The 22,368-nt window shown below is 36.3% G+C and overlaps 1 protein-coding gene across 2 annotated transcripts in view; it reads right to left on the bottom strand.

Annotated features, from left to right (window-relative positions):
• The window catches only part of LOC120524230 (SCAN domain-containing protein 3-like), a 47,917-nt gene that overhangs the window by 5,765 nt on the left and 19,784 nt on the right, over positions 1-22,368 (bottom strand). Inside the window, exon 2 of one of the 2 annotated variants that reach the window (XR_005632783.1) lies at positions 5,463-5,721. The exons of the other annotated variant lie outside the window; for it this stretch is intronic. The gene's annotated coding sequence lies outside the window, so the exon portion shown is untranslated. The remainder of the gene's footprint in view (positions 1-5,462; positions 5,722-22,368) is intronic. 2 annotated transcript variants of the gene reach the window in all.

Below are 22,368 nucleotides of genomic sequence, written 5' to 3'. Positions count from 1 at the left end.
ACTGGTGATGTAATGCCAGCTCATACTTGGGTCACTCATCGCTAGCTGATGTAACTTACCGTTAACAGTACCGATGGTACTGATTTAGTGTTCAGAATCTAAATTACATGCTAAAAAAGCACAGGGATATTTCATCATTAGCACATCTCCGTGACAGCAAATAGCTGAATGTTATTTTTCAATACTGGCCACTTAGATATGTTGTTTACTATAATATGCCATACTTCCATTTTCCAAACTATTCTCTCTGACTATTAGAGAGACTGCTATTAAATAAAGCTATTTATTTATTTATTTATTTATTTATTTATTTATTTATTTATTTATAAAGCACTTTAAAAACAACATCAAGGCTGACCAAAGTGCTGTAAAATAAAAACCCAACATATCAGACACACAAAACCAAAGGGTAGATGAAACAGAAACACATAAAAGTTAAAGAGATTCTTAATAAAAAGTATACAGTTAGCCAACATACAGTATCATACTGGGTTAAAAGCCAAATGTGTTTTTAAAAAGGATTTAAAGGCTGCTAGTGAAGGAGCCTGCCTAACGTGCAACGGCAAATCGTTCCAGAGTTTTGAGGCTGCAACTGAAAAAGCTCGATCACCTCGTAGTTTGCATCGTGCCTTGGGAACACAAAAAAGCATCTGGTCTGCTGACCTGAGAGAGCGAGATGGTACATAAGGGTGCAGCAGTTCCGACAAATAAAGTGGGGCACAACCATTAAAGGATTTAAAAACAAATACAAGGATCTTAAAATGAATTCGAAAACGAATTGGAAGCCAGTGAAGGGAAGCCAAAATCGGGGTAACATGCTCATGCTTTCTTGTGCCAGTTAAAAATTGAGCAGCAGCGTTTTGTCCCAGCTGTAGGCGAGCAATGGAGGCATGGCTCATTCCAAAAAGAAGCACATTGCAGTAATCTAGATGAAATGTTATAAAAGCATGTATCACTGTTTCAAGTTTGCGCTTAGACAAGACAGGCTTGACCTAAATAAAGCTATGAAAAAATAGTTTATCTAAAATTATATCAATCATTACAAGGCAACTCATGTTTAGACTCCTGAGTAAGGAAGACCTCATATTCACATTCACAGACAATGAGTTAAAGTTCACTCTGCAAAGTACATACCGTTCCTAAATCTATGCTACACATGCATTTTTAAACTGTACACATCATTGCTGGCACGGAGGAATTTCTGAACAAAGAAAGAGTTATTTTGTACAAAGGCAATATGTTATTGTAGTGTACTTCTTTTCATGAATTAGTTGGAGTTAAAAAAGGAGAAATGGGTATGAATTAGCAACTATATTCATACAGTCTTGATTTAAAGGATTATAGGAACTTTACTGTTCTGAGCCTGACAGAGTTTATATTTCAATGTTTTCACTACCTAAGCTCACCAATCCACAGGCAAAAGTAGGCCTTTACTTGGCAACATGATTATATTCACGAACTGTACATCGATGTAAGTTTAGTTTGGCAACTACGTGCAGTACATGTGGATTCTTCCAGCTAATTTGAACTAATATTCTATTGCTATCTCCTAATAAAATCTAAGTATTAATGTTATACAATATTGAATATTTTTCTTGAATATTTTGATTTGGATGAATGTACAAATTACAAAATGAAAAAAACAACCTTTACTTTAAAGGATAGTGTTGGTTAGTTAAGTCAATGTAATACTGTATATGTTCACAGCATTAATGTTAAGTTTTTTATGCTATTATAGACTCCTTTCTTCATTTACCACATAATTTACATTCTAATTAAAATTCTAAGAATCCCTAATTAAATTTGCATAAAGCTATTTGTTTAAAGATTGTAAACAATACTTTATTAGCAATCAGTTTCCTAGAATCCTAATGCATTACATTTTTTAGGGAAGGTTTGTTGCAATTTGATGAAATTTACTTCAAATATCTATGTAATGAATTCTGTAATTTCACAATAAATAAATAAAACAGTCGCCTTATTTCCAAAGATGTATTTAAACTGGTGTTTAGTTGCTTGATAAACTTAGATTGCAGTCAGCAAGGCCAGTACACGTTAACTCCCAATGTTAAAAGCCTTCAAACTATTATTGGTAACTAGTATAGAGAAACGGCCGTTTATTAAAATGAATTGTACAATGGTAAGTTTGTCTTACCAAATGCAATCACGTTTTGCATTTATAAACCTCTGTGCACCAGATTTACCTTACATTGCTCTTTCTTTTGCCTTTCTTCATCATCATTGCAGCCCTGATGTGGACATTGCTGTGGAGGATGCGATGCATGGACGTATGTTGCAGTTTACCAAACATGCCTTTGTTCATTAGGCATTTCAACCCTTTTGTGGATACCGGACAGAATTATGCCAGAGCAAAGGCACAGAATGTAGACAGACAACAACAACAACATTTATTTATATAGCACATTTTCATACAAACAGTAGCTCAAAGTGCTTTACATATTAAAGAATAGAAAAATGAAAGACATAATTATAAAACAAAATAAATCAACATTAACATCGAATAAGAGTAAGGTTCAATAGCCAGGGGGGACAGAAAAAACAAAAAAACTCCAGACGGCTGGAGAAAAAATAAAATCTGTAGGGATTCCAGACCATGATACCGCCCAGTCCCCTCTGAGAGATGTCCTACAGATGTCCTATTGCTTTTCCCTAGAGAGATTAAAAGATATCAGAATACATTTTATTAAATTAAATAAAAAATGTTAGTCATATATGTACAAAGTAAGGTGATAATGTAGACAGTCTTGATTAAAACCAGTGCATGTTTTGTGACTGGCGACCTGGCAAATAGCAGGCAGTCAAGGCTGGGAATAGGGCAGTGAGAGGTGCTCAGCAATGTTCTAGGAAGAAGAGGAGAGGAGAAAGATGCACTGGCGGTGATGATATATGTTATCATGCTAGTACAGAAGGAGGAATATCACAAGTACAGTATTCACTGTTAGTGTACAGGATGTCAGGGGAGAGTTGCCCAGGTGCATGAGAATGATATGTGACTTGGACACCAGCATGCAATGTTCCCCCTGTATGGTAGGTGGCAGGCAGCCAAGCTGTTCACAAAATATTCAAGCCCTCCTTATAAAATGAGAACAGGGCTATGGAGGACTGTAAATAGATTATTATATCTCCAGGCCAACAGAAGGCACTTATCCCCTGATGCAACAAGAGGTCTTCCCTCAATATACGGTCTTCTTAAAGGATCCGACAGAGTTGGGTTGCATGGACACCAGGATCTATCAGAGGGACCTCCTTCCTGGTGTCTCTCTTACAAAGTAAAGCTACCCTTGTCTCCTTAGAGTCATTGTAGGGTTTCTCCATAAACTCACTGAGCTTGGAGACAGGTGAGTCAGGGGCAAAATCTCAACTGCATAGAGGAAGAGAGCGGCCAGGTGGGGAAAGAATTTTTTTGTTGTACTTTGCAGTGGGCAAGTGAGCAAGTTACCCCCACTGAGACAAGACCCCAATCTATTATTAGCTGCACTGACTCACAATAACTGTGGTGAAACCAAATTGTAAAACTCTAACTATGAAAATGGTAAGACATGTGTAGAATTGTTAACCAATGTTTTGTGTATCTGTAATTTACAAGATACAGTACACAACATTAATTAGAAGAAGTAGGTGAGGGTCTGTTGGCAGGTCTCAATGATGGTCTGAATGTAGATCCTAATGCCACAGTTCAGTGATAGGAATGTTTTGCTCTAAATTTGGCGCTACCCTGCGAAGAAGTAAAACTGAAGTTCTGACTCTCTGTGGTCATAAAAGATCCTTAGTCATCCTTTGTAAAGAGCAGGGTGTATCCGGATGTCCAGGCTAAATTGTCCATGGCCTATTCATTCTGGCTCCTTAATCATCGACTGTCTTTAACTGCCTCTCTCACCCTAACCACCTAACAGCTAATTTGTGGTAAGCATACTGGTGCAAAATGGGCTGCTGTTGCATCATCCAGGTGGATGCTACACATTGGTGGTGGTTGAAGTGGTTCCCCTCTGTCTAAGCGCTTTTGAGTAGCAAGAAAAGCACTATATAAATGTAAAGAATTATTATTATTATTATTATTATTATTGAGTGCAATGAACAAGATGAAGATTGCCATTTTTTGCCAAAGGATAATACGGATAATGCTTAACAAGCATTGATCACATATAATCAACTTCTGTTCGATAAACTCATCTAGATATGTCTAGAAACAGCTCACTGCATTCTGCATTGTCGCTGTCATTGTCTTTGCAACAATCTAAGTAAAGTTAATCATATTTTGAATGTAAGTTTTGTATATTTCATTTTAAGTTAATTTTTAAAAGGAAAACCACAGAAATTAGCTCTCAAGAAAGATTAACACACCATTGCATATGTGTTAAGTTAAATCAAATAACAAAAAATGTTATAGCATTTCCTATTATTAGACATCAGAAGGCTGCATGCTACGCTAAAGCAATGGCCTGTACAATGGATAAGATGATCAAAACATTACTTGGAAAATAACTCAGTAGGAATTCTCTTTATTTAGAAACTTCAATAAATGTCAGCTATTCCTATTCAAATATAAAGCTGGAGGAAGGGGTACTCAAGAATGAAAAATGCACAAAGGCTATTAATATTCACAAAACACATTAGCTGTTCATTTGAGATGTTAAAAGTGTAAGTCATAGTCAAGTGTCATGTTGTCAGTGCCACTCCTCCTATGAATAATAGCATGCTTAACACAATAAAAATAGGGAAAAGTGTAATTTGAGCATGTCAACTTTAATCAGTCAGTTTGCTTAATTATACATCATAGACTTGACTTTTCAAAAGTTATTTCTTAACGGGTTGCTTCATCTTTGACTTTTTATATAATTTATACACTTCCATAAAGAGTTCTTGAATGCAGTGCATATATGTTCAAGCTTACTCCCATGTGTGCAGGGTACTTAACATACTAAGGAATATCACACATGGGACATACTTGTAAATTATAAAAATAGATAACATAAATAACTTTAAGAAAGACTACCAATAGCTGCAAGTTTAACTGAGTGGCTTATTAGGAATTCATCTTGTTAGATTATTGAGTACTCCTTCTGTAAGTCTGGTTGTGTTGAGTATCATTATATTCACTCTTTAATATTTATGACTAAAATCATAATGTATTGCATAACTTAAAAAACAGTCAGATACTGTATTGTATTGGCTATCAATAAGTTAGTCTTTAAATTTACTTTGAATAGTGAATGAGATCAACACTGCAATAGACACCATGTATTATAAACAGGGTTGGCAGATGTGCTGTTTTCCAACCAAAATGGGCTAATTTTGAAATCGATGTGTGGGAAAAAAAAATTAGATTTGGCCAATGCACAGGTTTTCTGAGAGTCCTCCAGGGTGGGTCCACCCCTTATTGGAGTGGGTATCAACTAGAATTTCTGGAAATATTTCCAGCCCAGTGACAGCTGAAAACCCACCTAATGTTGCTGTGGACCAGTCCACTGAATGACGCTGTTAATGTTTTTGGACTGTAGACGTCCAGGTTGGGTTTCCATTGGAGTACCGATGTCTTTCGTCCTTGAAGTTTTTCTGGAATCGACATCAGGGTGGGTATCAACGTAGATCCAACAGATCTAAGGGAGCTGGCATTTAAACACCTCAGTTCACCATGACAAGGCTGAAGAAGTATGGAATTGCTTGATTCCATGATAATGGATAATTTGCATAACATTGTACCTATCAACAAAGAAAATACAGTAAAAAGTACAAAAATATCAAGATAGACTGATTGTCTTTGGCAAATATTTTATCATTAAATAGGAACATCATAAGTATATACTCTAAATACTATAGTTAAAAACTAAATGTCATATGATCTCATCATCTCTATGGTAACTGTGCTGGCACATAATGTTTTGGTCACACAGATAAGCACACAGATAGGTATACAGAAAATTTCCCTTTCATAGACCATAAATCTTGTGCAGCACAGGAGTTAGCTCAGAATTAGGCGGTGGTAGATGAAGGAGTAATAGAGATATTCACTGTTAAAACCACATACTGGGGCTAAAAGTGTGGTTTTCAAAAGGTAAAGCCATGTGAGGCAGATTAGTTCAGACTGGGAAGGTATTCTTTGGATTTTAAAGATTTCACTGTTATTTTGTTTTCTTTTTTTATTTATTGCAGATGGCACTGGAGCAAAGGAATTAGTGTTACAGTCTCTCAGCTCCAGATAAGTGGATTCCAGCTCAGAGTGCTAGCAATCACCGTTAGTTTAATCAGCTTCCTGAAATCCTGTAGTTCAGAAGCTTTTGTATGCATAATCTTTTATGCAGTGAGTGCACTGGCAGTGTCCCATAACTGGTAAGTGTTGGTGTTGCAGTTTTAGTAGATGACAAATGAGTCCATGGTTTTGTTTTGTGAGGTGAATTTGATGTCAGTAGCACTAAGAGCTCAGCCACAGCCAAATGTAGGACACACAAAATGGGTTCCTTCCATGACAACAACATCAAGCACATCACGTCTATGACTGTTACGTCCTTGTCCTCATCTCCCTCTAACAAGCTCTGTTAGGTTACCATTTCCCTTTTATCATTTTAGTGTCTGTTTAGGAGGTTGTTGTTCTTGGGGCATATTCCACTTTTTCTCATAGTATCTCTCACCAGGAATGTTAGAATGTAGGATATCTCAAATGATTGAAGAATGCCAAAAGTAAAGCAGTACTGCAAGAGAACTATTGCAAGTATCCAAGTGGAGCCATTGTTTATTACCAATATGCATTTATTCTGTTTAATAAAAGATTAAGTCAGTGGGTAACTGATATTATATATTATCTGAAATTGGAAAAAATCATATTCTTACTTAGAGGATCTGTACTAAACTTTTTCAAAACCGGGATCTAATCAATAACATTTTAGAATAAGTATTTAAATTGACTGTGGTGGGCTGGCACCCTGCCCAGGGTTTGTTTCCTGCCTTGCGCCCTGTGTTGGCTAGGATTGGCTCCAGCAGACCCCTGTGACCCTGTAGTTAGGATATAGCAGGTTGGATAATGGATGGATGGATTTAAATTGAGGAAGTGGGTTCTCTTCTCTATTTTTACTCTACTTTTTACTTATTTATTATTTTTCCTACTATTAAAGTTTTACTCTGTTGGCCTAGCTGTCTTTCCCATGGGTGGGGGTTGATTTATTTTGAACCTTGTTTTGTAAAACTTGACTTGCTTGTATGGAATGTTATTTGATTTTTATAAATTCAATAAAATGTTAAAATAAATAAATAAAAGAGAAAGTCACATTTTCTGAAGTTTTACTGTTATGAACATGATAACTCTAATGTCAAATACAGAATTTCTGGCCACTGCATGCTCCATGCATAAGCTTTCCTATTTTGAAGTATGGTGTAGTCTTTTGAGCTGAAGTATTATTTGACTTTCATCAAAAAACACTAGCTTGTTACCCCAATTAAAGGAGGATTAATATACAGTACAACATAATTAAAAAGTTTCAAGTATGGACCATTAAAAAGTTTCAAATTATCCAAAAAATACAATTAATATGAATTAATTCATACAAGTGAAAGTGTGTCGTAGGAAGAGATGCCAGAGGCAAAGAGAATATTGCTGGAAAAGGCAAATGTAATATATGCAGAGGAACAAAAAAGACACATATCATGAAATGGTGACACTTAAATGTTTTAGGGAAAAAGAAGTTATTTTATATTAAGAATATTACAAAACATAATTCAGTGGCTTTTTACAATTAGTAATTCAGTCAGTATCAGATTCTAAGTTTTCTGCTTTAATTATGGATCATTGCTAAACTTGCATAACATTTTTATCTTGTTCTTTAATGTCAAACAATCAATCAAGTTCTGCTTTATTGTGAATTATGGAAATATGCAAAAATAATGATATAAATGTTATCCAGAGAGAGTTGATTTTCCAAGTTAAATTTATGTTTTTTCTTTCTTATGGTTCCAAAACACTAGAGCATTGTTCCAACTTTCTGGAACAATAGATTTAATGCTTGATGTACAAAGTCAGTTTAATAATACTTCATTTCCTAGTTACTAGACAAATACATCCATTGTATCATTAAAAGAAGGCTGTGGCAGATCTTTACTCCTACTCCCTCATCACATCTCATCCCCCAAATCATCCCAAAAGTGCTGACGCACATGGTGACTAAAGAGGCCACTTCTCTACCATTTTCCTGGTACCATGCCAGGACATTCCATTATAACACTGAAATTCTCTATGTCATTAATTGCCAGCAATGTTCAAATAGCATTTGACATTCAAATTTTGCTCTGTTTGAGTGAAGGAATCCAATGTGTACAATTGGAAACACATTCCACACTACTACAACTCCCCTACCAGCATGCACCATCGACATCAACAAAGAAAAATCAATGGCTTTGCGGGTCTTTTGATATCCCGTTTCTTCTGTCCCTATAAATCAGCATGTAGAAAGATTCATCAGACTAGGCAATGGTTTTTCCTATCCTCCATTGTCCAACAGGAACTGTTTTGTTTTTCATTGGTAAAAATGAAACTTGATTGATCTGTTGCCTTCATACTCAGTTAATGACAAAACACAGTAGGACACATCATGCATTCTAATATGCCACTTTCATCATCAACGTCATACTGAGCTGTTAAATGGCTAATTGTAGTCCATCTCGTTCTGTTCACAGGGTTCCTTCAGAGGTCTGCCATGGTACTGTCATTGATTTTATGTTTCTTGGTTCATTTTTTTGATTCAACCAAAACACACAGCAGAGTTGCTGTTACTAAACATATGTAGGTGTGTCTGGCACCTACTACTGTGCCACATTTAAAGCTGCTTAAATCTTTAGTCATGTTCCATTTCAACCCTGTCTACCTAATATCCCTCTGCACACATTCTCTTCAGTTGAGCGTCTGCGTCTCTCTTTACCTACTCTCTGTGGCAAATCTCCTGCAGACTTTCTCCATGTTTCTCCTTACCATATGTCTGCACCACATCAATCTAGGTTTTTAATTTTTTACTGATCTTTCTTTCTTTTGATGTACTCCTAACCTCTTCATTTTCAGTGTATTTCTCAGTGTAATACCCAAACAAATTTCATCATTCTTATGTTAGTTCTTTTAAGTTTCTTTTCCTGTCTTTGTTTTATTGCCAAGTCTCTGTACTATACACAAACACTGGCACTTTTTACTGTTCCGTACTGTAAATCTTTACCTAACCTTGCTTGACGTATTTTTATCACATAACCACCTTGACATCGTCCATCATTTTTCCATTCTGCTTTTATTCTCTCACCTATTTCCACTTCACAGCACCCCTCTAAGGTTGTAACTGACCCCAAGTATTTAAACGGCTCTACTTTCAAAGCCCCATTAATCTTCTGTTAGCAGGCTTTCCTCCCCCTCAATATACTGACCATAATCTCTATTTTCCTACATGGTCTGTCAATCCTTCTTGTTCCAAGACCCCTTCCACTTGATCACCCTTCTCTATAATTCATCTTCTGAATCTACTGTGATCACAAGATCATCAGCATATAGACATTCCCCTAATTTAGCACTTACCCTTCTAAGCAGATACACTGCAAGGACAGAAAGGAAATCAGTTGTAGACCTTGCACATTAAATATTTCTAGACTTCAGTTTGTGTTATTATTGATCCCTCATACATCATTTCTACTAGTCTTGCCAGTCTTTCCAAAAATGTATTCTTCCTTATACTGTAAAATATTACATCCCATGGGACTCTCTCATTGCCTTTCATATAAATGCATAATATAGCTTTTAATTTCTCTTCAACCTTTTCACCTGAAGATGCTGCACAATACTGTCTATCATCTATCCTCACAAGCCCTCAGTCTATCATCTATTACTCTTTCCAACATTTTCATCAAAGTGTTCCATTATCTTAACCGCATGATAATTTCCTTGATCCAGTCTTGCTCTTAAATAAAGGGACTAGTGCATTATCTCTTCAGTCATCTGGGATCTTTTCCTCATCCCATGGTACTTTCAGCAATTTAAGCTCTCAGTATTTGAATCTGAACACCTTATGGTTTATGTTTTTTTCCTGCCTTTATCTTACTTAATACTTTTTCAATTTCCAATCTTTGCTTTTTCATCACTGGATTTTGTACCTTTCCAAATATTTCAAGTTGACCTATTGTTCTCTGTATTTTACAGCTGCTTCTCGTACCTTCTCCATTAACTGTTAATATCGCTCTCATTTTGCAGGATATATCTATTCCCATCCTTAATTTTATAAGCTCTATTTAGATCTTGTTTTTGTTGTTTTTTTGGTCTTTGTTATTTCATACAAATACTTTTCTCCTTGTCCCGTTTCCAAGTTCTCACACATATCCTGCACCGCCCTTACTCTTGCTGTTGTCACTGCTCTCTGTCTTTCCATTTCAATACCTGCACAGTTCTTCTGCCCATGCAGTAAATGCTTCACATTCCAATACTTAAAGCCCCTTGGTTTTTCGCCCATGCTCATTCCTGTACTTCATTAACTCATCACTGCACCTCCTTCCCCCTGTGGAGTCCTATATCCTTTTGATCAGATGATTAACACTGTCTCTGCTCCTTCTATGCACAATGTTCTCATTTCTGTCCAACACTTGCCCCCTCCAGAAATTCCCATCTGATTCCAATTCTTTCTTTCTTACATATTCTCCTGCTCTCTCTTTTCTCCCTTCTTATTTCACATCTTAATCCTTGAATTTCCACATCTCTTCTTAGGCTTGCTTCTTTTCATCTTCAAATCCATTACTAGAAGACTGTGCTGTTTTATTCTCCAGGTATTAATTATAAACTTTCTGTCAGCTCTTCTCACCAGAATGTAATCTATCTGATGTTAAACTCCACCATTCTCATCAGTTATGTTTTATTTTCCTAAAGCAGGTGTTCATTCACTCCAGCATAAAGCTCTGTGCCATTTCCAGAACATATTCTTCCTCTTTGTGTCTTCTTCTTAATCCATATCTACCATGTTTATCCTGGTATACTTCATTCCCCTGTCCAATTCTCACTTTCATATCAAACTTCAAGATAATGTTCTCTACATCCTATACTACATTCACTTCTGCTTCCAGCTCCTCTCTAAATGCCTCCTTCTATTCTTCACAACATCCCCTTCAGTCTTTCCTCACTGTAAATCCTACACCATTTCTTCTGTTCTGTGTTAACTACTGTGCAGCCCTAAATAGGCCATACATCTCAGTGTGTGACGTACTCTGAACCACCCTATAAACAATATATTTAAAAAATTAAACTTATCCATTTATTTTTTTATTTAATCAAAAATAAAGGAGCTGATACTCTCCACATTTCATTCTGTGCATTTTATGAAGACATACAGTAAATGTTAAAACTGACAGACTTGTTTTTTACAGCATCTAATTAAATGATTTCAAACGAAACAATGCACTCGTCAGACAGCAGCTGTGTTTTTTATGCAAGTGCGGGTGTGCTGGAAATGAGTTTTGAAGCCACATTTCACTGCCAACATGAAGTCTGCTTTGCATACCTACAGACAGTGTATATCTTTTCCTCCCTATTAAATAAATTTAAATCTCATTACTTTTGTTCCTATTAACATTTCAAAGTTAGCTGTCTGTGTGTTTCCATGATCAGCTGGATTTGTCATTATGGAACTGAATAAAAATGTATACTTTAGCAGCAGGATTTTTCACAAACTCCTGACAATTATATATATTATCTACAGTTAATATGCAGTTTGTAGAGAATAAGGTGTAACTGTTAAAATCTATACATTATTATACAGTTAATACAAACTTCAAATCAAACATGACAAAGAAAACCCATTTGCAGAATTTAATACAAATGACCATAAATTGCATTAAATTAGGTGAAATTACAAAATTAACTTTTTTACAATGGGCAGCACAGTGGTGCAGTGGTACAGCTGCTGCTTCGCATTAAGGAGACCAGGGCTCATGTCCTGGATTCTTCCTGTGCGGAATTTGTATGTTCTGGGTGCTCAATTTCCCTCCCACAATTTCCAAAGATATACAGGCTAGGTGAATTACCAACTTTAAATGAGCCTTAGTGTGTGTTTGGTGTGTTTGCATGTTGCGATGGTCTGGCACCATGTCCAGGGTTTATTCCTGCCTTGCACCCCTGTGCTAGCTGGGATAGGCTCCAGCACTCCCCATGACCCAGTTCAGGACTAAGTGGGTTAGAAAATGACATGACCTGACAAAAACACGCATTATTATGTTACTTTTTCTGTTCTTATGATTGACTGTTCAGAACTTTACAATTTGTGGGTAGAAACTTTCCTAAATCTAATGGTGTTAGTACTAATTGTTTTGTATCATTTTTGAGAAGGAAAGAATGAGAAAGTGTGATGTGCAGGTTGGCCAATGTCTTTTTGAATATACTATTTGACATTCTATGGCAATGAGTAATGAAATATGTTTTGAACATTAGGCAGCTGGATGTTTTTAATGTTCTGTGTCGCTTTCACCAATCTTTACAGTGCTTAACATTGAGCCAAACAGGTGCCATATCAGGATGTCATGTAATCAGTGAGGATGAACTCTGCTGTGCACCTGTAGATGCTTGTAAAATTTCTCACTCATTCAACAGCATCCCTTCTGATGTATATGGAAATTTGGTCTGCCTTCTGCTTTCTGAAATTAATGGACAGTGAGATCATCACCCTGGATCCAGTGACTTAGCAGATAGACCTCTTCTATTTAAGCTGTTTCATTATTTTTGGTGAATATCCCTGTGATGGTGGTGTCATCAGCAAATCTAATGATGGAGTTGGAGCTCTGACCACACAGTCAGAGGTGGGCTCAGCATACTACCCTGTGTGCTGCCTGTGGTGAGGGTCAGCATGGAGCATGAAATTTGTTACCAATCTGCACATGCTGAGATCTGCTGGTTTGGGAGTCCATAATCAAATTTCAAAAGGTGACACTGACTCCAAAACTGAGGAGATTGGTGGTCAACTTTGATGTTACAGCAGTATTAAATTCTGAGCTGTAATCTACAATGAGAACTAGCATACCAGTTTGTATTATCCAAATATGCCAGGGTTATATGAAGTGCAAGGAATATGGCAACCCCTTTGACAGGTTGTGACAATATGCTGACTAGAGGTGATTATGACCATTTGACTTACTATATTCTTTGCTAGGTATTTGAAAAAGTAGTCATGTGATGTATTGTGTCATCATTTTGTGCCAATATAAGATGGTGGCATAGTGCATTTGTATAAGAGTACTGGTTTCTTTTTAAAAAAAAAATAATATTCGCTAGGTAGTTAAGAGTAGTGATGAGCAAACCGTACAGAGTTTGCTTTGCTGTGAGATTAGTGAAAACACCGGAATGATCGGGAACTTCACCAAACTATGCAAAATGCATTGAAGTTAATAGGGAAGGAGGAGCTGAACTAATTTTGACTGGATCATAATGGCACAATGGTCTTTTAAGTGTCCCTGGGGGTTAGGAAAGCATCTACCAACTATGCTGGACTGATTACTGTTGCCAAAAATATAATCTGTGCTGGGAGGCAGCAGTGCAAACCATTACACCACTGTGCCTCAAACAGCAAAAGACTCAGACAAACACATACAACAAACAGAATACAGCAAATGGCCACAAACTAGCAAATAGTATATAAAATATAGATCATTCCACTCACAGAGTTCCAGTCTTGCAGCACACATTGGCCCTGCCATGAAATGGCAGCATGGGCCTGATTAGTGGTCTCTGAACACCAGCTCCATAGCCAGGAAAGCCCAGCAGCATCTTTACTTCCTTCACAAACTGAGGAATGTCAATCTCCCACCACCCATGCTCACCACTTTCTACAGAGGGATTATTGAGAGCATTATGTGTAGCTGTATCACTGTCTGGTTTGGGAATTGCACTGTCATGGATCACAAGACACTGCAGAGGATAGTGAGGACACCTGAGAAGAACATCAGAATCTCTCTTCGCTCCATCACGGGCATGTGCACTACATGCCGCATCTGCAAAGTCACCAGCATTGTGGAGGACCCAACGCATCCCTCGCTCTCCTGCCGTCTGGAAAAAGATATCAAAGCATTCAGGCCTTTACTATCAGAATTTGTAATAATTTCTTCCCTCAAGCCATAAGACTCCTAAACACTCAGAGACTAGACTGATAACATGTACACACCTTCCCTGTCAACTAGATCATGTCTTTATATTTTTTATATTTATTATCATGCTGTTATTTTCTTCCTACTTCCAGTGTTATCTTTATATCTGTTCCTTTTATTAAGATATTGTCATATTTTGGCACAACCTGCTAATTTTTTTGTACTTGTAGATATCATAAATGTGTTCTGGTCGCCACTGCACTGCTTTGTTTGCACCACTGTCTGTCCTTGCACTGTCCTACAATGATTGCACATGCTTGCACACATCCATCTTATGTTAAACGTTTTTTCTGTAGTCCTGTGTTCTATGTGGTCCTACAAGAATGTTGTTTTGTTTCACTGTGTACTGTACTAACTGTATATGGTTGAAATGACAACAAAAATCTCCTCCTCCTACTACTACTACTAGACAACATTGTCTGGGAATGCTCTGGTGAGATGTTGAATAATCCATTATATAATCCATGTAGGGAATGGCCAAATTAAAGAGGTTTACCAGTAAATGCTGCTGTCTCTTTAAAAATCTTCAGTCTGTTCTTATAATGCATTTTGGAAAGTTATGAGAGACACTGTCACTGTTTGATAATGTGCAGTAAGTTTTTTGTCCCATATATGTTTATCTTCCTATATAAAGGAAAAAGGAGTGCTCTGGGATTTTGCTAGAGTTACTAGGGCATGAATGTTTTAAAGGATTTTTACCGTCCCACGTGAGGTGGATTAAATGTTACCATATCAGACTGATTCAGATCTGTACATCATAAGAATATATGATCTGAATAACAGACGTTTCTACTACGACTCTTTCAGGATGAAATACAAATGAAAACATTTACCAAAGATTCCATCTGATGCAGATCCCATTTTATAGTGTAAACTCCTTATGTGATTAAATTAAATAGAAAGACTTTTCATCATATCAATTACTCATGCAGTTAATCTCAAAACAGTGTTGCAGACATATATTCTGAATGCAGTTTCTGTTTTTCACATTTGAAAATCAGTCTGAAGGACTGCCGTGGAAGCCAGTAACATGCTGCCAATACTTTTTTTTGCAATGAAATCAGTACAGCTGCGTGTACCTATAATGAGAGGGCATGGGAACTTTCAATGTCTTTCAGCGTCAGTCAATATAGTTGCTTTGTTGAGCATTTAGGTGCGGATACACCATGATTCTAAACAACAGTTTTCATGCCTTAGATCTGTTCTACTGCACAGTGGGAAATGAAAAACATCTGATCAATGCAATAAAGCCTTAAAGCTCCAGAAGTGCTGGAGTGTTACTCCAATAGATCATGAGCTTTAATGTCATCTCCGTGAAGTTCAAAAGCATGTTAAAATGTAGTTAAAGCAGAAAATGTGTTTTTTATACTTTTATTCTTCAGTTTCAGAACAGAAGGATTTGTGCCGAACCTGATTTTAAAAATGCCTTCATAAAAAATAACCATACCATTCACCTTATAAATCTTGATTCCTTGTCTTATTACCTACGTGGTACCTGCTTACAAGCAATATCATTAAATATTTATTAGTGAGAAGGCAATCCAACCATTTCAGCACCTGGAAACCTGCAGTAATTTCTCCAGTGGCAGGGTCTGTTTTAATAATATGTGGCTTACCTTTCTACCGGATGAAATTGAAGAGCCTGTGTGAAGAAAAAATATTACCCATTCTGGTCCAAATTTATTACTGGCTGGAAAGGCCATCGTGATAGAACCTCTGGTACATATTATCATTTTAATAATCAGGTTTCAAGAGTTATGTGTCAAGCCTGTGAAGCCAAATATATTGGTAAATTCTTCAATCTGCCGCAACCCTTTCTTTTCAATATTACTCTGTCTGGAAAGACACAAAGTAATGAGTATTTCACCCAAGAAAAAAAAATGTTTCAAACCAGTGCTTTTATGTTGGCATATATAAATTAAAGTTGTTTTTGTCTGCAATCTGCAGTTGCTGATTTGCACGCTGAAGTTGCCGCACAGGGAGTTATGTGGTAGAATCAAATGAGGAATACAAATAATACTGAAATTTACAGTACTTAAAAGACTGATACACTTTTAAATATTAATAAATTATTTTCAAAAATATACTGAAGCCCATTCAGTCATATAATGTTAAATTATATTTAGCTATTAACATTAGGTTAAACTAATCAGATAGCACTGATTTTGGGCACAACCTCTAGCTTCATTATTTTGTCTGCAGGAAAAAACAGTTGCCTTAAATTGCAGCCAGTGGATTAAATATATAAAAGAATTATATAATGAGAAACAAACAGAAATTCCACAACTTGTCTTGAAATATTTGTTTATAGAGCAGTTGTTGACTATGGCTCTACATAATATATGAGAATTTTACAATTAAAATATACTTAATTAATTAGGAAATGGATTGCAGTGTTAATGACATCTTATTCAGATCAGGTCAGATACCCCTGCACCTAACTGTCTATCTTTAGAAGAAGAAAAAAATGTGTTTGAAATAATAATTCAAAGATACCAAAAATTTGACAAATTGTTTGATAAATTACATTAATTGAGAGCCACTATATGAAATGCTTAGAAGACCGAAAAAACATTTTAAAACATGTTTGCAGTGGGAACAACATAGTTATCATATCTGCTAAGGGTATGCTATGCTCAAATAATGCGTCTTTAGCTTGGATTTAAGATGCTGAGGGGCATATTTACTCATGGAATCAGGTTGTGATTACTGTCTTGTTTCTGGGATGTATACTCTAATAAGTTATGTTACATAAATTTGGCTGAAGACACACACAGCTTCAAAGAACTTAACAATTACTCATCTTGCAAAGCTTAAGAGCTGGTGTTATTCCTAAGATAATTTCTTAAAATGTAAAGTTTTTTTATTATATAAGCTGCTCAGCCTACCTGAGTCTTTATATTTCAGCCCAGCTGTGTTATTTATAATAAATTTTTGCTAATATTAATAGTGATTATAATAATAATGGCAGTGCACAAGTATGGTACATATTAATAAAATAGCTGGATAGGATATTAAATAGATTTTTTTTTTTTTAAATCTTGTAATATTGAAAGTTGAGCATGTTTCAGGTAACTTTCCAGCTGGGGAACTTTCTCTTAGGGGCTTTAATCTTCTCTCCCATGTCCGCATGCATTTCCTTCCACAGGCTCACATTTTCTTCTGTAAGCCAAAACCATTCTGTCAGGTCATTTGTCATCTTTAAAATGCCCTGGTTAGAGAGAGTGTGTGCGTGTGCATGTGTGACAATTGAACCCTAAGCTTGTTTTGTGTTTGCTATTGTCAAAAAAGCTCAAGAACCTGATGTCCTAATATTATGAGTAAGAGAGTAAGTGAGATGACACCTAGTTTTACATTTTATTTGTGGGACAAGCTCCAGTGGGATGAAATGTATATTTGTTGTATATATATATATATATATATATATATATATAAGAAATTGATACTTTTGCTATGTTTATAACAAATGAAATTTAGTGACAAGATTATAAGTAAAGGCACCTCTCGTACTGTGCAAAAAGATAATGACAAACAGAATTTAACAGAACATAATTCATTTTCTGAACTTGCTTGCTTCAATTAAAAGTCTAAATAACCAGAGCCTACCCTGCCTGACAGCACTGGGCACAAGACAGGAACTAACATAAGATTCTGTGCCAGGTCATTACCAGGCTCACCCATGCACACAGCCACACATACAAGACAAGTTTACTGCCATTAATAAACTGAAGCTGTTTTACATTGGGAGAGAACCAGAGTGCCTGGAAAACTCACATGAACATTTAGAAAATGTGCAAACTTTACAGACACACAACGGGGCAGCATTTAAACCCAAGGTTCAGGTAGAGCCAATCAATGAGTCACCATACAATGCATTAAAAGAATATTAGTTAAAAGACCTTTTATAACAAAATATTATATGTATAATTAAAGCAAGTTATAAAAAAACATTTGGAGAGAAACACATCCATGATTTTCCAATCTCCTTTTATACCATGTTTTCTCCTTTTAAACATATCTTACTGTTTTTTTATACATGAGTTGTTTTTTTCCATTTACACCAATACAATGTAGTGAAAATAAATCGCAGGAGGAAAAATTGTAATTCAAATGTAGCATACTGTAAATCACAGGAGGAAAAAAATACTTTCTGAAATACACGTCAGCAATGCATGTTTCACATAGGAGAAATCTTCTTATATAATACGCTACCGTGGCTGTCTGTTTGTCTGTCCAGGATTTTAAATCACCTGTAGCTCGCAAACCATTTGAACTATTGATCTGAAATTTGGTACACATATACTACGTTACTCTACTATCCACTTTCAGGGTAATGATTGACCTCTAAGGTTATTCCTCTTTTTATTTTTATTTTATTTTATTGTAGAATCAACTCACAGCAGCGGGCTGCAGGGTGGCCGTGCGGTGCATGCGTATGGGCACCATTCTCATACCTACCACCTTCGCCGTCACTTCCCCTGTCTCTTTATCTCTTGAATCATTCTTGAGGTAGTTTGAAGACTTAAGTGCCAGCTTAAGTGAAAAATTAAGGAAAACATACTAAGTAATTGCAACACAAATACTGACTTATTTTAGTGTGTTTTAGTGTGAAAAGATGCCGATGAAAGAAGAGAAGAAGCAGGCCGCTAGGGTGGAGAAAAGAAGAGCTAAATGTACAAAGTAAGAGTATGAAAACTATGAATGCTTAAGTCAAGTGTATTCACTGCACGTTATTGTGCAGTGTGCCGTTACTGGTGTATGATAATGAATCCTGTCCCAACACAAATTATAGATAATGTAATTGCCCTGAGATTGGAGACACCAAGTATAATCACAGCTATCAGGTTCTAAGCCTAGTGTCAGATTCACATATCAAAAGGCATCAGTCTTCTCACTTAGTTGATTTCTATTTCAGTCTTAGCCATTGGTTTATATGACAGTATTTAAATGTAAATTGGAACAGCACGTTTTTCAAAATACAAAAAACTTTACATGCAGTATAACAGCTGGTATAAATTTTATTGAAAGTGATTAGCTTAGATTAGTGTGTGTGAAACTCGTTGCATGACATGACTGAAATATGACATTATTTGTGGCACTTCGGTGAGTTCAAAGGATAATATTAAGTTATTGAAATAAATTAGCCTGATTACAAGAAAGGAAATATACAGTAATTGGCACAAGTGTGTTATGCCATATTTATACATATGACAATTTTCTAATGGTAATTTTGTATGAGCGCATTCTTTCAAGACCAATCTGCCTTGGACAAAGATCTTTGCAAAAGGAATTTATTGGGTTGTTGTAAATGAGCAACATAAATAAGGTATTCCTGATCTTCATATTTACAAGTTTCATTCACTTTTGATCCATCTATGTGCATTTATTTATTACCTACAACAACACTGTAGTCAAATGATGAAACCATTAACAGCAATAAATGATTATCATAATAGAGTGGGCAACTAGAAATTGGCATCAAAGCAGTGTATAAAAGTCCTCCTTCACTGAAACATTGAGACAATGTATTATAATATAGGAAACACTTCAGCTGGCCAGCTGCCCAAAATGAAGAAGTTTCACAATGAAATGAACAAAAGTAGAAGAAAGCAGGGTAAAATATCAATGAAGGTATGCTTGTAAATATTATTTCTTATAATTAAAAATAACCAATAAAACAACATTAAAAATTAGTGCACCACTGAATTTTCATTAGCTACATAAAAATTTAATTTTCAGTTGGCTGAGATAAGCCTAATATTTTTTATAACACTGCTAAGCGTGATTTGAAAATGAGGCTAGAAATAGAAGAGTGCAGGCTTTCCAGACCAGCATTTGCTGATACAACTTGTGTACAGCTACTTTCCCACGGTCACACGCACACTTTGTGTCATAAGGCAGCATTTTAATATGCACTTCCTCTTTGTTATAAACATAGAAAATGTACAAGCACGTTTAAAGTCTTTTTCAAGAAGGACAAAGGATTCACAGAATTCCAACACACGGGGCTCAAATCCAGCCATCATCTAGTTTGCAGACATGCTGCCCTCTCCTTATTCTTATTCCTTGCAGTGACCTTTATTCATGGCCAGAATGCATGCGCATATCCTGGTGAAAAACATTCAAGGCTGATGACATTCTTCTATATTAATGTCCCACATGCTAACTACCTGCTTTCTCCACATGTCAACTCCTGGTTTAAGCTTCCTGGAGACCATTCTCTCTTGCTTTTCTGGCCCTGGCACCATCATTTGTTACTTACCATTCTGGGCTTCATGCAGGTGTAACAGTGGCAATTAAACACTCCAGCCTTTGCTGACCCAAAATACAGTACAGTGACTTGTCATCCTCAGCTTAGGTGTAGCACACTCATATCCTGAACATTTTTCTCTGACTTGGAGTTCTCCTTCTTCAATGGGATGGCAACTTCGTCTGTCACCAATAGCAGGCATTTCAAACTCACTACCATTGGTGGGCCGCTTCGACTGCCATATGTGCGTCAGCAGGCCGCACTGTAACAAATACTATTATACTATTATACAAAGTTACTGTAGCTTTCTTTCCAATACTGAAAACTTTAAAAAATGTAACACTTAAAGTTTAAAGAAAAGCAATTTATTTCCATACAATCGCAGTACAACAGCGTACAATTAGAGTCTTAGCCTCTTATCTAGGTACTTATATTATTATATTATATTCATTATATTATATTCATTGCTAATATAGGAGTCTTAAACAGTGTGAGATTTATTTCTTTTGTCCCGACACTTGGCATCTCTTGTTAGCAACCAGTTTGTCAATATCAGGCTTGAAATCTTGTGCAGCTGCAACTTTTATGAGGGATGAAAGGTGCCCGACAGTAAGTCTTGAGCGATGTGGGGTTTTGGTAGCTTTTATTAACGAAAACAATTGCTCACAAAGGTAAGTGTTTCCGAACATAAACATTACTCTCGGTGTCAACTTATGGATCTGCACATATGAGAGTGGCAGGTAAGCATACAAGCCTGGCACACCAACTTCATTGTATTTTGCCATCAGAACAGAATTTGACTGCAGTTCAATCAATTCAATTTGGATATTCTCAGGCGCATTCTCAACGTTGTAAGAGTATGGTGACGTAAACAGCACAAAGTCCTGTTCGTGTGAACTGAAATTGCGAAAACGCTCACTGAATTCATTGCTCAGTAATACAAGTTGGAAAACAAATCCTCCAAAAATCAATTTTTACTTTACTAAGTTTACTTCAAGGTTTATATTGTAAAATAAGCCGATATGCGAAAGCCCCTTGACCTACACTAATTATACAAACTCAAAATCACAAAAATCTGTTAATAAACAACTCACCAACCTCTCGCGTCCACTTCAGATCTTCAGCTGTAGTCTGCACTAACTGTTCGTTACAATACTAGCACAAAATTACATAAAACTAGAGCAAAAAAACGTAAAAATATGCGAGCTATTACTACTCGTGATGGTCAGTTGTACCCAGTGGCCAGTCTCAGCAGCCCAGCCAGTAGTGTAGCCCAGTGGTCCGCAACCTAATTGACACCAAGAACCGCTTTACTAGAAGCAAATTTTTTTTCTGGGGTGATTATGGGTGGGTTCGTAAAGCAGTTTTATACACAATTTACATTACATTTCTATTATTATTAAGTTATAATTTAGTAATAGAAATTATACAGCTTACCATAATGCAGAATCAGTGAGAGCCCTGAGTTTGTTTTGCTGCAACCAGACGATCCCATCTGGGGAGGATGGAAGACAGTGACACGCGAAGTGTGTTGCTTATGTTCAGTATACTCCGTAATCTAGTTTTGGTTGCTGTCACTGCAGAAAAGGTGCATCACACGTGGAAGCAGCTTCAATAGCTTCTTTCGCATTATTTTAATCTTCTCCTGTCTAGAAGTTATGCTGACGAGAATTGGGTGGGAGGAATTTAACGTGAACATGCTATTGCCACATGTGAGATTGTTTGTCCGGGTCCCAAGAGAGTTTAAAAACATTATATATTTTTGAATGAGTGCCGCATTAATATGAATGTTTCTTGAACAAGCATCAATGCAACCACATAAAAACGGCTTTTTCGGCGTCTTCAAATGCAGCACTTTGCATACGTTTGCAACCCGAGATTTTTCTGCTTTTTTGCATATAATAAGCATGCCGTTTCTATAGAAGGGTGATCATCCATTAAATTCTAATGGATGTTTTTCAAAT

This window comes from Polypterus senegalus, chromosome 2, assembly GCF_016835505.1.
Source record: "Polypterus senegalus isolate Bchr_013 chromosome 2, ASM1683550v1, whole genome shotgun sequence".
NCBI lineage: Eukaryota > Metazoa > Chordata > Cladistia > Polypteriformes > Polypteridae > Polypterus > Polypterus senegalus.
This window is presented reverse-complemented; position numbering and strand designations above follow the sequence as displayed.